We start from the raw sequence: 12,506 nt of genomic DNA, 5'->3' as shown, positions 1-12,506 counted from the left end.
GGTAGAGACGGATATTCCAGCCAGTTCAGGAGATTGGATGGAATGTGTTTTAGGGAAGAGGGGCTTGAGGAAAGCTTGTATTTCTTTACTAACTCTTCTCTTTTACGATCATATAAGAGCAAAGGACACCGTAGTCAGACCTGTACCAATATAAGTTATATTTGCTATTTAGATTTTATGTGCATTTAATAATTGTGAGGGTTGCGTTGTCTCAAAAAAATGAAGTAAGATGTAAATAGACACTTCTGTATACTGTTCTCAGTCTTCATATAATCTAAAACACATATATATAAGCTTAAATATGCACAAAAAACATATCTCATATATGCTCAAATATCCTTGAGAAATCCACATGAATATGTAGCATTTTAAACATTTGAAGCACGTAAGGTAAGAAAATGATAACTAATGTTTAGGAATCAGCATTCATATCTAAAATCACACGGTGGTTTTTAATGCACTCACACCTGTTTGAAAATTGGGGTTTCTTCTAATTTTACTTAAAAAGTGGAACACATTTGAAAAATAAGTCTGTGATACTAATGGCACCCAAAATGATATTTTATAGTTTGGTCAAGAAGAATAAAAGTAGGGGTGCTTGGGTGGCTCGGTCGGTTAAGCCTCTGCCTTCAGCTCAGGTCATGAGTCCAGGGTCCTGGGATAGCCCCATGTCTTCAGGCTCCCTGCTCACTGGGAAGTCTGTTTCTTCCTCTCCCTCTGCTGCTCCCCCTTGGCCTGTGCTCTGTCTCTCCCTTTCTTTCTCTCTTTCAAATAGATAAATAAAATCCTTAAAAAGTTTAAAAACTTAATTGTTATAAGAAGAAACCATATAATGTGATATCTATGTCTTCAATTCCTTCTATGCTCTTTCATAATTTGAGTAAAGGAAAATATTTTAAGAAAAAATGTATATAAAATGATTTTTAGATGTATGGTACTGTGTGATCTTGAGAATGTTAATGACCCTCTCTGACCTAATTTTCTAATCTGTCAAATAGGGATTATAATGCCAACAAGTTGTGAGGACCAAGTAATATAATGTATGTAAAGCATATATTAGAATGGAGCCATTCTTACTACATACTAGCTTTACCTCGGAGACTGTACTTTTCTGAAATTTTGATGGCATTTTAAAGTAAATATCTCAAAGAATTTACCAAACTATTTCTTGTTGTCCATTAGTGACAGCATCCCCAATTAAACGCCTCACATTCTTTCTAGTCTCTCCTAGACACAAGCCTAGTTAATAAGTGTCAACCAGACAGCTTATTATCACACATACTATCAGGATCACTGAGTTTAATAGGTGCTTAATACATTTTAACAAAATTTAAGGTACATCCATCTCAGAATGGACTGTCTCAGAGAGACACCCAAGGGGTGATGGTTATACATTACCCCCAGAGGTTTTTCTGAGCATGACGTTCTTTTTCTCCCATTTACTTCTTGATTTTCATATTTTATGATAGGAAACAGAGTTAAACTCTGAGTTTAATATTTTTTTGATGTTATAATGAGTCTAGTCAGAGTCAGCTTTCAAAAACAACCTTCTCTGCTTGGAAGTGGTAGAGGAGGACAAAGAACGGGTAAGAACCAGCTCCATCAGAGACATTCCAGTTATGGGTGATGATGGTCCCACCTGCCTGCCTGGGGCTGAAGAGTGGAAAAGAAAGGAACTGAGGATATGAGGACTGGGGACAAAGGAGAAGAAATAGAATGGCCTCTTTCGGTGTTTAAACAGATACATCACTTCACTGATAAGACCATTTTGTCAACTATGGCACCAAGTTGGCGGTAGAAAGGGGACAAGTCCTTTCCTCTTCAATTCACTCCCCTCCGCCCTCTCAATTATATCTTGTTTTCCCTTTTATTTTTTGGAAGGGACCTTGGAAACATGGTGACATAATGAAGTCAGGCAGAGACTAGAGCTCAAAACCAGGCATAGGCGTGGATGAACTCTGTGACTAAATACATTAAACCTCCCTCTTGGCACCAGTTTCTCCAGTGGTTGACGTGCACTATTTCCTCTAATACCCAAATGAGGGAGGTGTGATTGTTAATCCCATTTTGGTAGGGATACTAAAGCTAGGTGAATTAAGTACCTAGCCTAGGTCACATGGCTAATAAGAGGTAAAACTAGGACTCCAAAACCCTCTTATCCACTAAGCTACATGGCGTTGAATGGACCTCTACCACCTCATTACCTCTGGTCCTTAGAGGATTAGATGATGCAGTGGAAGTCTTTGTGTTGAAAGGACACCAGCATTCTGCAAGGTCCATCTAACAGACGCAGCCCTCACCTCAAAAGCCATGGAGAACAAGCTGATACCCTCACCCAACAGCGAGCCCTCTGTATACTTCTGACCGAATATCACATACTTCAAACACCCCCAGGTGCCTCTGTATTTGGGGTCCTTGCCATTCTGAATGCTCTCCGGACATACTACCTTCAGTCAATGAACTCTAAAATTACTTTACAGACGTGAGCTCAGAATTCCAAATTCAGTTTAAATATTATGGAATCAATTCCAATACATTTTTATCCTGAGCAATGGAAATTATAGGATGGTAAAAGAATGAGAAGGAGAAAAGCACACACTGATCTGATCTTGGCAAATAAAATAAAATAAAATAAAATAAAATAAAATAAAATAAAATAAAATAAAACAACAAAAATAAAATAATAAAAAAATAAAATAAAATATCAGTATTGTCCTGATGCCCACCTGCCAACTGTTCCGTGGAGCCACTAATCCTCATCCTCTGACAACCAATCCCAGAAAATGCCTGGGCTTAAGCCCCAAGGTTGAACTTTTTATAATTTAATTGGCACGTCATCTCATGAGACTGTCAGGTAACTTCTTACCTGTAGATTAGGCAGTAACATCATTCTAGAAGAGGGTGAAGAGTGGTAGAGGTCAGGTGCCAGTTCCACTCTCAGATCTCTTTGAACTTCATACTAAAGTGATATTGTTTTCATAATAAACCTGGAAGACTCTGGGCTTTATGAAGGGCTCCATCAGAGAGTATGTCATTTTAGGAATGAGACTGGCACTTGAGAGAAGAGTGTTGGCAGTGCAGGTAGAAAATATGTTCATCTTTTTACTCCCCCTTTTAGGAGTTTATTTTTTTGATTTTCAGTCTTAGCTTTTTACCTGCTGTGTTCTGGTGCTAAGACTGCCATAACAAAATACCACAAACTGTGTGGCTTAAACAATAGACATTTATTTTCTCACTGTTCTGGAAACTGGAAGTCCAATGGCAGGATTGGTTTCCTCTGAGGGCTCTTCAGGAAGTATCTATTCCAGGCCTCTCTCTGTGGCTTTGTAGATGGCCACCCTTTTACTGCCTTCTCACATGGTTGTCCTATGCACTTGAATTCCCGGTATCTCTGTGTGTCCAAATACCTTCTTCTTAAAAGATATCAGTCGTATGGGGTTAAAGCCCACTCATATGACCTCATTTAACCTCAGTTGCCTCTTCAAAAAACTCTGTCTCCAAATACAGTCCCATTCTGAGATACTGGTTAGGGCTTCAACATATGTCTTTCGAAGGACCCAATTCTGCCCATATTTCCTGCATTCTCCATCAGTACTTTTGGACATCACTTACTTATTCAACATTTTCTGTATTACAAAAACATCCCACCCTCAAAGAAATACAGATGTATGTGAAAAACGAAACAAATGCCGTTTGGACAAAACATGATTCAATGTCACATGTGTGTTACAAGAATTTAGAACATAAGAGAAGTCACCGTGGACTAGGGTTGACCTTCCATTTCATGATTAGGATTTGGACAAGTACAGAAGACATGTTGAGTTTTAGAGAAAGGAAAGGGGTCATATTGGAAAAGGTAAAATGTACCACCTCTCACTGCATGATTAAGGGATTGTCAATATGGAGAAGAGGGACAGTTGTACAGGACGGTCATAAGAAAGAAATTTAGCAGGGCAGGCACATCCAGATGGGCAAACGGGGTGTCCTAGGGCTGCTATACAAATTTCCACAAACCTGGGGGCTTAACAACATAAAACTATTGGTTTAGGGGCACCTGCGTGACTCATTCAGTGAAGCATCTGCCTTCAGCTCAGGTCATGATCTCAGGGTCCTGGGATTGAGACCCACATTGGGCTCCCTATTCAGTGAGGAGCCTGCTGCTCCATCTCCTTCTGTCCCTCCCCCCACTTGTGCTCTTTCTATCTGTCTCTCTCTGAGGTAAATAAATCTTCAAAAAGTTTTATTCTTTCACATTTCTGGGAGTTGAAATTTAATGTTGACAGGATTAATCCTTTCTGGAGCCTCTGGGGGGAGAATCCATTCCATACCGTTCACCTAGTCTCTGGTGGTTGTGGGCAGTCCTTGGCATTCCTTGGTCTGAAGATGCATCACTCCAATCTCTGCCTCCATCTCCACATGGGCCTTCCCTCCCTCTATCTTTTCTTCTTTTATAAGGACAACTGTCATTGAATCTAGGGTCCATTCTAAATCCAGGATGATCTCATTTCAGGATCCTTAAATTAATTATCTGCAAAGATTCTTTATTCAAGTAAGGTCACATTCATAGAAAGGGGTGGTTAGGATTTAGATAGGTTTTTGAGGAATATAAGTCAACCTCCCACAGGGGATTAGACATAAAGTTTGTTATAGGATAGTTTAGACAACACTTGTGGTAATATTGTATAGTATGGAATAGAGAGAAGGACACACTGGGACCTGGTGAGAGAATCATGGAATTGTTCTAATGCCTAGTTCTGGGAGGAAAGGTGGAGAAAAAGTGAACTGTCACTTGCTGAGTGCCTAGTATGTTCCAGGTACCATGTATATCATACTCTCCCTGTTTTGTCTCATTCACCTCACAGAAGAATCTCCTAGGGGAAGAAGAAAATGGGAGAACTGAAAGTGGTTTGGAGATTGGGCCTGGCAGCCTGGAGACTGAAAATGCCAAACCCAGGCATGAGGAGGTCCAGAAAATGGGCTGGTACGGTGAGAGAGGTGATGAGTCAGTTCTGAAAGCATTCATTTTCAGGAAGCATTTCAAGTTTCAAGTGTATCGCAGGATCAGGTTGTAAGAAAGAAGACTCAGAAGTTGTCTGAGACAGCCAAAGGTTTCCAGGCAGACGTGGCTACGTTGGGATCCAGGGAGAGGGAAGCCTCTGTGAAATGATGTCACCACATTAATTAGGCTGATAGCATTTCGGTATGGCCTTACCGCCAGAATTCATCCTGCTTCCTGCTGACAGACAAGGACCTGGATGGTTTTTAGGACCCCCTCGATCTCGATCCATCGTTCCCAACTTGCCTCAAATCCCCTCAGAGTTTCTCCTTCCAGTGCACTGGAGGCCATCTGAGTCTGTGAGTAGTCAATATCCCAGAACACAGGAATCTCAGTGATGAGACCTGTGCTGTGCTGGTGGCACTGGAGGAGATGGAAGACCTGTGGCCCACCAAGTTAAGACTCAGTCCCCACGAAGCTCCTGAGGAAGCTTGTGATTGCCTGAGCGAACAGATCTAACTCAGGGACTTTGGGAGTGTATTAATAGCAGGTGATGTGAAAAATTCCATCAGGTTACACAAACCTCCACCACCAACACAGGATCGGAGGCTGAAATGAAAGTTTCATTTGAATTGGTCATGAAAAGAACCACAGAGTGTTTCTCATACTTCTCTATTCCCCCTGAAGTTTTGCGATAGCTTATTTGCCAGCCTGTCTCCTCCCTGCAATGTGTATTCCTGGACAGCAAGAACCGTGACTTACTTTTCTTTTCTTTTTCTTTTTTTTTTTAGTCTCAGGGGTAGAATTTAGTGATTCATTACATCAAGTGCCTTCCTTAAGGCCCCTCACCCAGTTACCCATCCCCCCACCACCAGCAACCCTCAGTTTACTCCCTATAGTCAAGAGTCTCTTAGGGTTTCCCTCCTTCTTTGCTTTTATCTTATTTTATTCTTCCTTCCCCTCCCCTATGTTCATCTGTTTTGTTTCTTAAATTCCACATATGAATGAAATCATATGATAATTGTCTTTTTCTGACTGCATGTCTTAGTTGCTTTTTTTTTTTTTTTAAGATTTTATTTATTTGAGAGAGAGAGAGAGAGAGTGAGAGAGAGCACAAGAGGAGAGAAGATCTGAGGAAGAAGCAGACTCCCCGTGGATCTGGGAACTCAATGAGGTACTCCATCCCCAACTCTGATCTCCAGGATCACAACCTGAGCTGAAGGCAGTGGCTTAACCAACTGAGCCCCCCCCCTTTTTTTAAATTTGTTTCTCCTGTCTTTAGCAGGGGTATAGGTGGGTTTTATGGGACTTAAAGCTTTTATGATTTAGGGGAGACTTCCTTAAGAAAAAGTATACAAGTTCAGTATGAAAATGGATATTTATTTGGAATAAGAATTTATATATATATATATGTATATATATATATGTATATATATATATACATATATATATATATATAATGATTTTTACCATAAATACCACAAAATTCAGAAGAACAAAATGTAGTATTTTAAAATACTACATGTCTAACATATCTCTATAATTCCTACATTTTTGTCTGCATGTTTTCTCATCATCTCTTTGTATAACAATGACTTTGTAATGCAATATTCTGAAGGAAAATGGAAAGATAATCTAGTCTTTCCTCTAACACAGTTGACTGGGTTTGTTTTTATTCTTGATAGTTGTGGGGCTATCCATGAGACTTCCACATACAGATGTGTTTTTGGTAAAGGGTAAAGGGGTGATACAAAACAGGAATTCTGAGAAATTCCAAATAGTTGCTCCAGAAAGAAAAAAAAATATGCATGGTACATTTATAAATTATGAATTATTAATTATGTGGCATTATCAGATTTATTCCTAACAGAAAAAAACTTCGGTTTTGGTTAGGCTTTGGTAAAAATTGATTCTCTCACATTAAATTTTACACAGTCGATGATTGGAAAAATTCCCCACAGACTGGATTTTGGTTCATACATTTCAAATCTTGTTTCTCATCTTTACCACATGACTCAGGCGCTACATGACATAAGCCAAGTGATGTTTGCATTTGAATTCAGCCTCTAGTTCTGCACTTCAGGTGACCATGCCCAGTGAGTTGGCTCCCTGTATTCCTTGCAGCCATGAATCGCTAGCAATAACTTTATGTACATAAAAACCCTGAGAAGAAACATAAATATATCCCATTAAATCCAATTTAAATGTAACACCAATACAACCACATCTTACCCAGTTCCAGGAACTGCCCACAGCAACTCAACACAACCTGACTTGAGGGGAAATGTGGTTGAGGGGAAGTCTGAGTAGAAACAGACAGAAGTTGAATGGGTTGTTATTAAGATATCTGACTCTTTCAAATTTTATACAAATGTACAAACCTGTGGCTCATGGCCCATGTGAGTAGGGAGCCCTAAAACTTAAGCTGAATTAGCTTCTTTGTAAATTTGCTTCTGGTTTCCAGTATTGATACAGAGCCATTAAGTCTTCAATAAACCCTTGTTGAAGAATAAGAAGGTGGGAAAAAGGGAGAGTAAAAGGGAAAAAAGGAGGTGAGAAGGGGAAAAAAAGAGGGAGGAAGGCTGTTTAAACTAAATTTCAAACATTAACTTTCAGGATCCCCAGTTGTTTTAATCCGTAATTGTGACTTTTATTCTATACAGAATGGCTGTTTCTCACCAACTCCACTCCTCTCCTGAATTTGTCCCATTCTAAACTTCCTTCTAGAGTGTACATGGCTTGGGGAAGTGACAAAATACAGCCCTCTTGGTGGGGTCCGAACATGAGGCTCCCCATTTGTGTTCCATTAAATGTTAACTGCCACTCTGTGGGGAGTCAGAGAAGTGTCTTCCAAAGTCTATACCCCTAAACTCATCACCTTTCATCCTCTCCCATGTCTTGTGATACCTCTTTTACTATTTTTGATAGACTATAGGCTTTGGAAAGTGTTGTATAGTCTACAACGTGTGGTTGGACAGTAAGAGAAATTTCAGATATATGGCTTCATATTATTTAATTTGCTCACATTGACTTGAAGCATTGATAGATTTCACTTAAACATTATTAATTTCAACCTTCATTCAAACAGGTAGCTCATCCTATAATACAATCCCTTGGTTTATTTTTCTTCTGTTCCCTTTCCCCTGTCCACCATGATTCTGCCAAGTCTAGAACTGAGCTTTTTGTACTTACACAACTTTGATCTTTTTCTGTCTGAAATCCAAATCTACTCTTCCTTACATTAAAATTCTTCATAGTGAAGCCATCCAAAACATACTTAGAGGGGCTAATGTACTCTGTCCTCGGAATTTTCTTGAACAGCCTTCCCCATTCTCTGTCCTTAAGACTCTGGGATATTTATTTCCAACAATTTTCATCTGGTATTACTTTAAATCCCCTCTAGTACCTGTTAGCTCCTCCAAAATTGCTCTGCTGATTATTTGGCTTTCTATTTCCAAGTCTCTATTCTTTCCTTCATCTCAAAGCTTCCAACTTCTCTAAAATTCAACAAAAAAATTCCACCATTCAAGTTTTAAGATTCTCTGTTGTTTGAAATACACCTCTCTGATTTTCCCAGGCAAAATTAGCATGTAGTATTTCTCCCAGATCATCTATAATTGCACTACACTTCAGTCCACACCATAGTCTCTTTGACCCACATAAAGACGTTTACTACTAGAAAGTGATATTATATTCATATTAGTTTACATGTATTTTAATCCATTTATTTAGACTGCACAGCATTGAAAGGTTTGAGGTACTGAAATGGGAGCTCAAAAATATCATCTTGTCTATGTCCCTATAACTAACTAGTGACTCAAGTTTTATTTACTTTTTTTAAGACGAGGGAGTTTCTCATTCAGGTTTTGTCATCCTCACTCCTAATATCTCATCCTCACTCCTAAAGGAGTCTTTCCCCCTCATTTTAGCATATTGTTGTCTTCTGGAGGCCTTCATTGAATGGATGAGTTTAATGGTCTGAAGGAAAATGAGGATATGGGACCCCTCTTAATAAGTCTTCAAGTAATTGGTTTCACAGAAACTAGACTGGGCATGTCTTCAGTCATTTGCATTAAATGTTCCTGAACTTCAAAGATTCCAGAAGGTTAGATGATACCTGTAAGGTCATCTGGCCCAGGTCCTTGTCTGATGTTACCAAATGTTAAAACACGCTGTGCTTGAAGGAAAGTATGTTACTTCCAAAGCTTTTCATTTTTTTAACTTTCGAGAATGCTTGGGATATTTGTTGTCCCTATTCATTGTCCTTATTTCTTCCTATAGAAATTGATATTTGTTTCCCACCTTTAGTTCTGTTTGTAAACCTTGGGGCCACTTAGGGTAATAACTCTTTCACATACTATTTCAGCAAGTGTTTAAATATAGCTCATCCATATTCGCTGACTTTTGCATACCAAGCATCTCTTGAGCTATTTTTCATTTAACAATATTTTGAGTCCTTTCATTCTGGCTTTCTCCTACCTCCTTTTAACATACTATAATTTATCAACAGCCCTTAAAATGTAGCATCCCTACTTAATAATTACCCTTGAAGTGAGAAAGGAATAAATCACTGCTGTAATTTTAGATGTTCAATATCAATCAATACATCACAGACCTGTAAGATCTGTGTGTATGTGTGTCCCACCACCATACCATTAAATTGTGAACCTATTCAGGAGTGTGCTGGTAAATGTTTAACAACTGGCTCTCAAGGGGTTGGGGTAAGGCAGAAAGGATTTGTAGCTTTTGCCCATTTCAATGGTGTAAATATTCTCACCATGTCCCATGTCAAGCTACAAATGTGTCATCCCCGAATGTAGAGCTGGGAAGACATGCACAGCCAAACAGCATTATATAGTGTTCCCAGCAAATAGATACAATAGAAATAAATAATCTGTACAGTTTAGACAGTAGTAAAAACAAACCAAACCAAGTGATACATTTTGAGTATTTATTAATTTGTTTTTAATATAATTTACTTAATTTTAAATTTGTGTAGTTTAACTTTTAATAATGACTGTGTTTAACAACTAGCTTGCAAAATTCCTGAAAACTCAACAATTAGTTTGCAAAAGTTCATATGGTCATTTATCATATCACTTATTTACTCCAAATGACATTTTGAAACATTTGTTTATGTGTGACCTTGCTTAACTAAGTACCTCCTACACCTTCCTGAAACTGTCTAGTTTCATTGTTGATTTTTGTTTTATTTTTTCATCTGGGTAAAATATTGCATATGTATTTTTATTTATTTTTGTCTTATTAGATTCTACCAATTATTTCACCCTGCCAATAACTCTTTAGATCCTAATTCTGTCATCCCATATTTCTGTCATCTTTATCCCTTCTGGCTTCATGTCATCCACATATTTGATGAGCAAGCTTTATGTGTCTCATCCAAGGCACTGAATTTAAAAAAAAAAAAAAATGCTTGACAGGACAGGGCCAAGGACAGAATTCTTGGCCATGCAAATAGAATTCTCCCTCCACACAGGCATCAAACCATTAATCAGCATTGATTCAATGAGATATTTGTCTACTTAATAGCCTTTGCATCCAGTCCAAATTTCTCCACCTTGTTCGTAAGACTCTCAAGAGATTATTTACAAAGTGCATGACTTTGTCCAGAAACCTTCACTTTCTTCCTTCTCATGTCAGAGGAAAAGATTACCCTCCCCCTATGCAAAGCTGAGCACTTTCTCCAGGAGTCATCAATTATGCCTCTTTTTTGTCTATTCAATCTGCCTCTTCTTCCACCTCCACCCCCCTAACATGTGAACATAGCATATAAACAGTGCCGGAAAAATCTTTGTTTCTCTCCTCTGCTTTCGTTTCCCGTTCGGAATATTGCAGATTTCCATTTTTTCTCACTTTTCTTGGGCTTACTATTCCATCTCGCCCCTCTATTCTCAGCATGACCGATACTATGACCTTGTTCCACTTGGAAAGTGAATGCATTCAGGTGAGACTTCACTCATTTGCTGCTTTGCCACCTTCAGACTTAATCTGAACCTGGCAAAGTGGAGGTGGAAGTTTCCCCTGCATATCTGGAATAGTCTCTTCTCAAAATTCCTCAAGATCTTGGTTCTCCTATTCCCTCTCTTATCGCAACCCCCCTGAATCTCCAAGCCTCATCTTTTAAAAGATTCTAGCTTCTTCCATTCCTTCAAAAATAAAATGTTGTCCTTCACCTCTTGCCCTGCATCATATTCTGCCCACCATCTTTACCTCTTCACCTCCTCTTCCCTTCTCATTTACTGGTGATTTGTCTTTGTGTTCCCCAATCCACTGGCTCTAATTAGGTCCCCATAGTTGCCATCACTTTCTCTCTCTCTCTCTCTCCCTCTCTCTCTCTTTCTCTTTCACACACACACACATACACACACACACACACACACACACACACACACCTTTTCATTCCTTACCTTACAAGGCTTCTCTGCAGCTTCAAGACTAACCACTCCTTGTAGCTTTTTATTTTTTTTTTTTTTCGTTTAATTTCCTTTTATCTTTGTTTCACTGACACTCATTCTCCTAATTTTCCTCCTCCAGCTCTGGATGCCTCCTCTTTCTTCTTGTCAGATCTCTCTTCCTCAATCACCACTTGCCTGGGCCTTCTCAGCACTGCCCACACCTTCCTCCACCAGAAAGAGGATGAGACCTCTTTCTGCGTGACTCCCAAGTCTGTATTTTCAGCCCAGACCTCGTTGGAATTCTGCTTCAAATACAGATCTCCATATGCATGATTCACTCTCCCAAAATGAACATCTTATCTTCCTCCCGCGTCCTCTCACCAAAATATGTACCTCCTCCTGGAATCTCTATTCTGGTTTATAGGACTGCCGCTCACTCACTCGCCCAGGCCAATAGTGTGCTTGCTTCCCCCTCACAACAGTCAGTCAGTAGGTCAGGAAACCCTCGAGGTATCAATTCTTCAGGTTCTCATTTCTTGTCTGATTTTTGTGTGATAGGTTTCTAATTACTTCCCTGCCTGTAATCGCTCGCTTCCTTAATCTATCCTCTACCCAGAGCCAGAGTCATTGTTCTAAAACAACCACACCAGGTCATGGACCTCCTTTATGTAATATCCTGCTTTAACTCCCAGTTAACTGCAGGAGAAAGTCCAAATGCCTCCCCAGCAGGCGGTCTGCCTATCTACCTCTCCAGAGCCATCCCTGAACACCAAATTCACTGCATTTTCCAAAGAGGTCTATGCCTTAATTATCTCTGTGCCTTTACACATACTGACTTTGATTCACAGAATAATTTCCCCCGTGTTGAGTGATGAAATTCTCATTCTTCCAAAAACAGCTAAAATAATCTCTCTCCATGAATCATGATGACATTCCTCACGCCACCATTTCTTATGTTACTATTCTTTCTTGTACTGGCCCCTGTCAAGCACTTACCATACATTATTGATAGTATCTACTTACCTGCCTATCTTCACTGTTACATGGAAGTTAAGAAACTAACACATTTCTTAAAGGAAGAAATTGAATTCTAT

The sequence above is a fragment of the Lontra canadensis genome, unplaced genomic scaffold (genome assembly GCF_010015895.1).
Source record: "Lontra canadensis isolate GAN:19392208 unplaced genomic scaffold, GSC_riverotter_1.0 scaffold6, whole genome shotgun sequence".
Lineage (NCBI taxonomy): Eukaryota > Metazoa > Chordata > Mammalia > Carnivora > Mustelidae > Lontra > Lontra canadensis.
Note: the sequence above shows the minus strand (reverse complement) of the source record.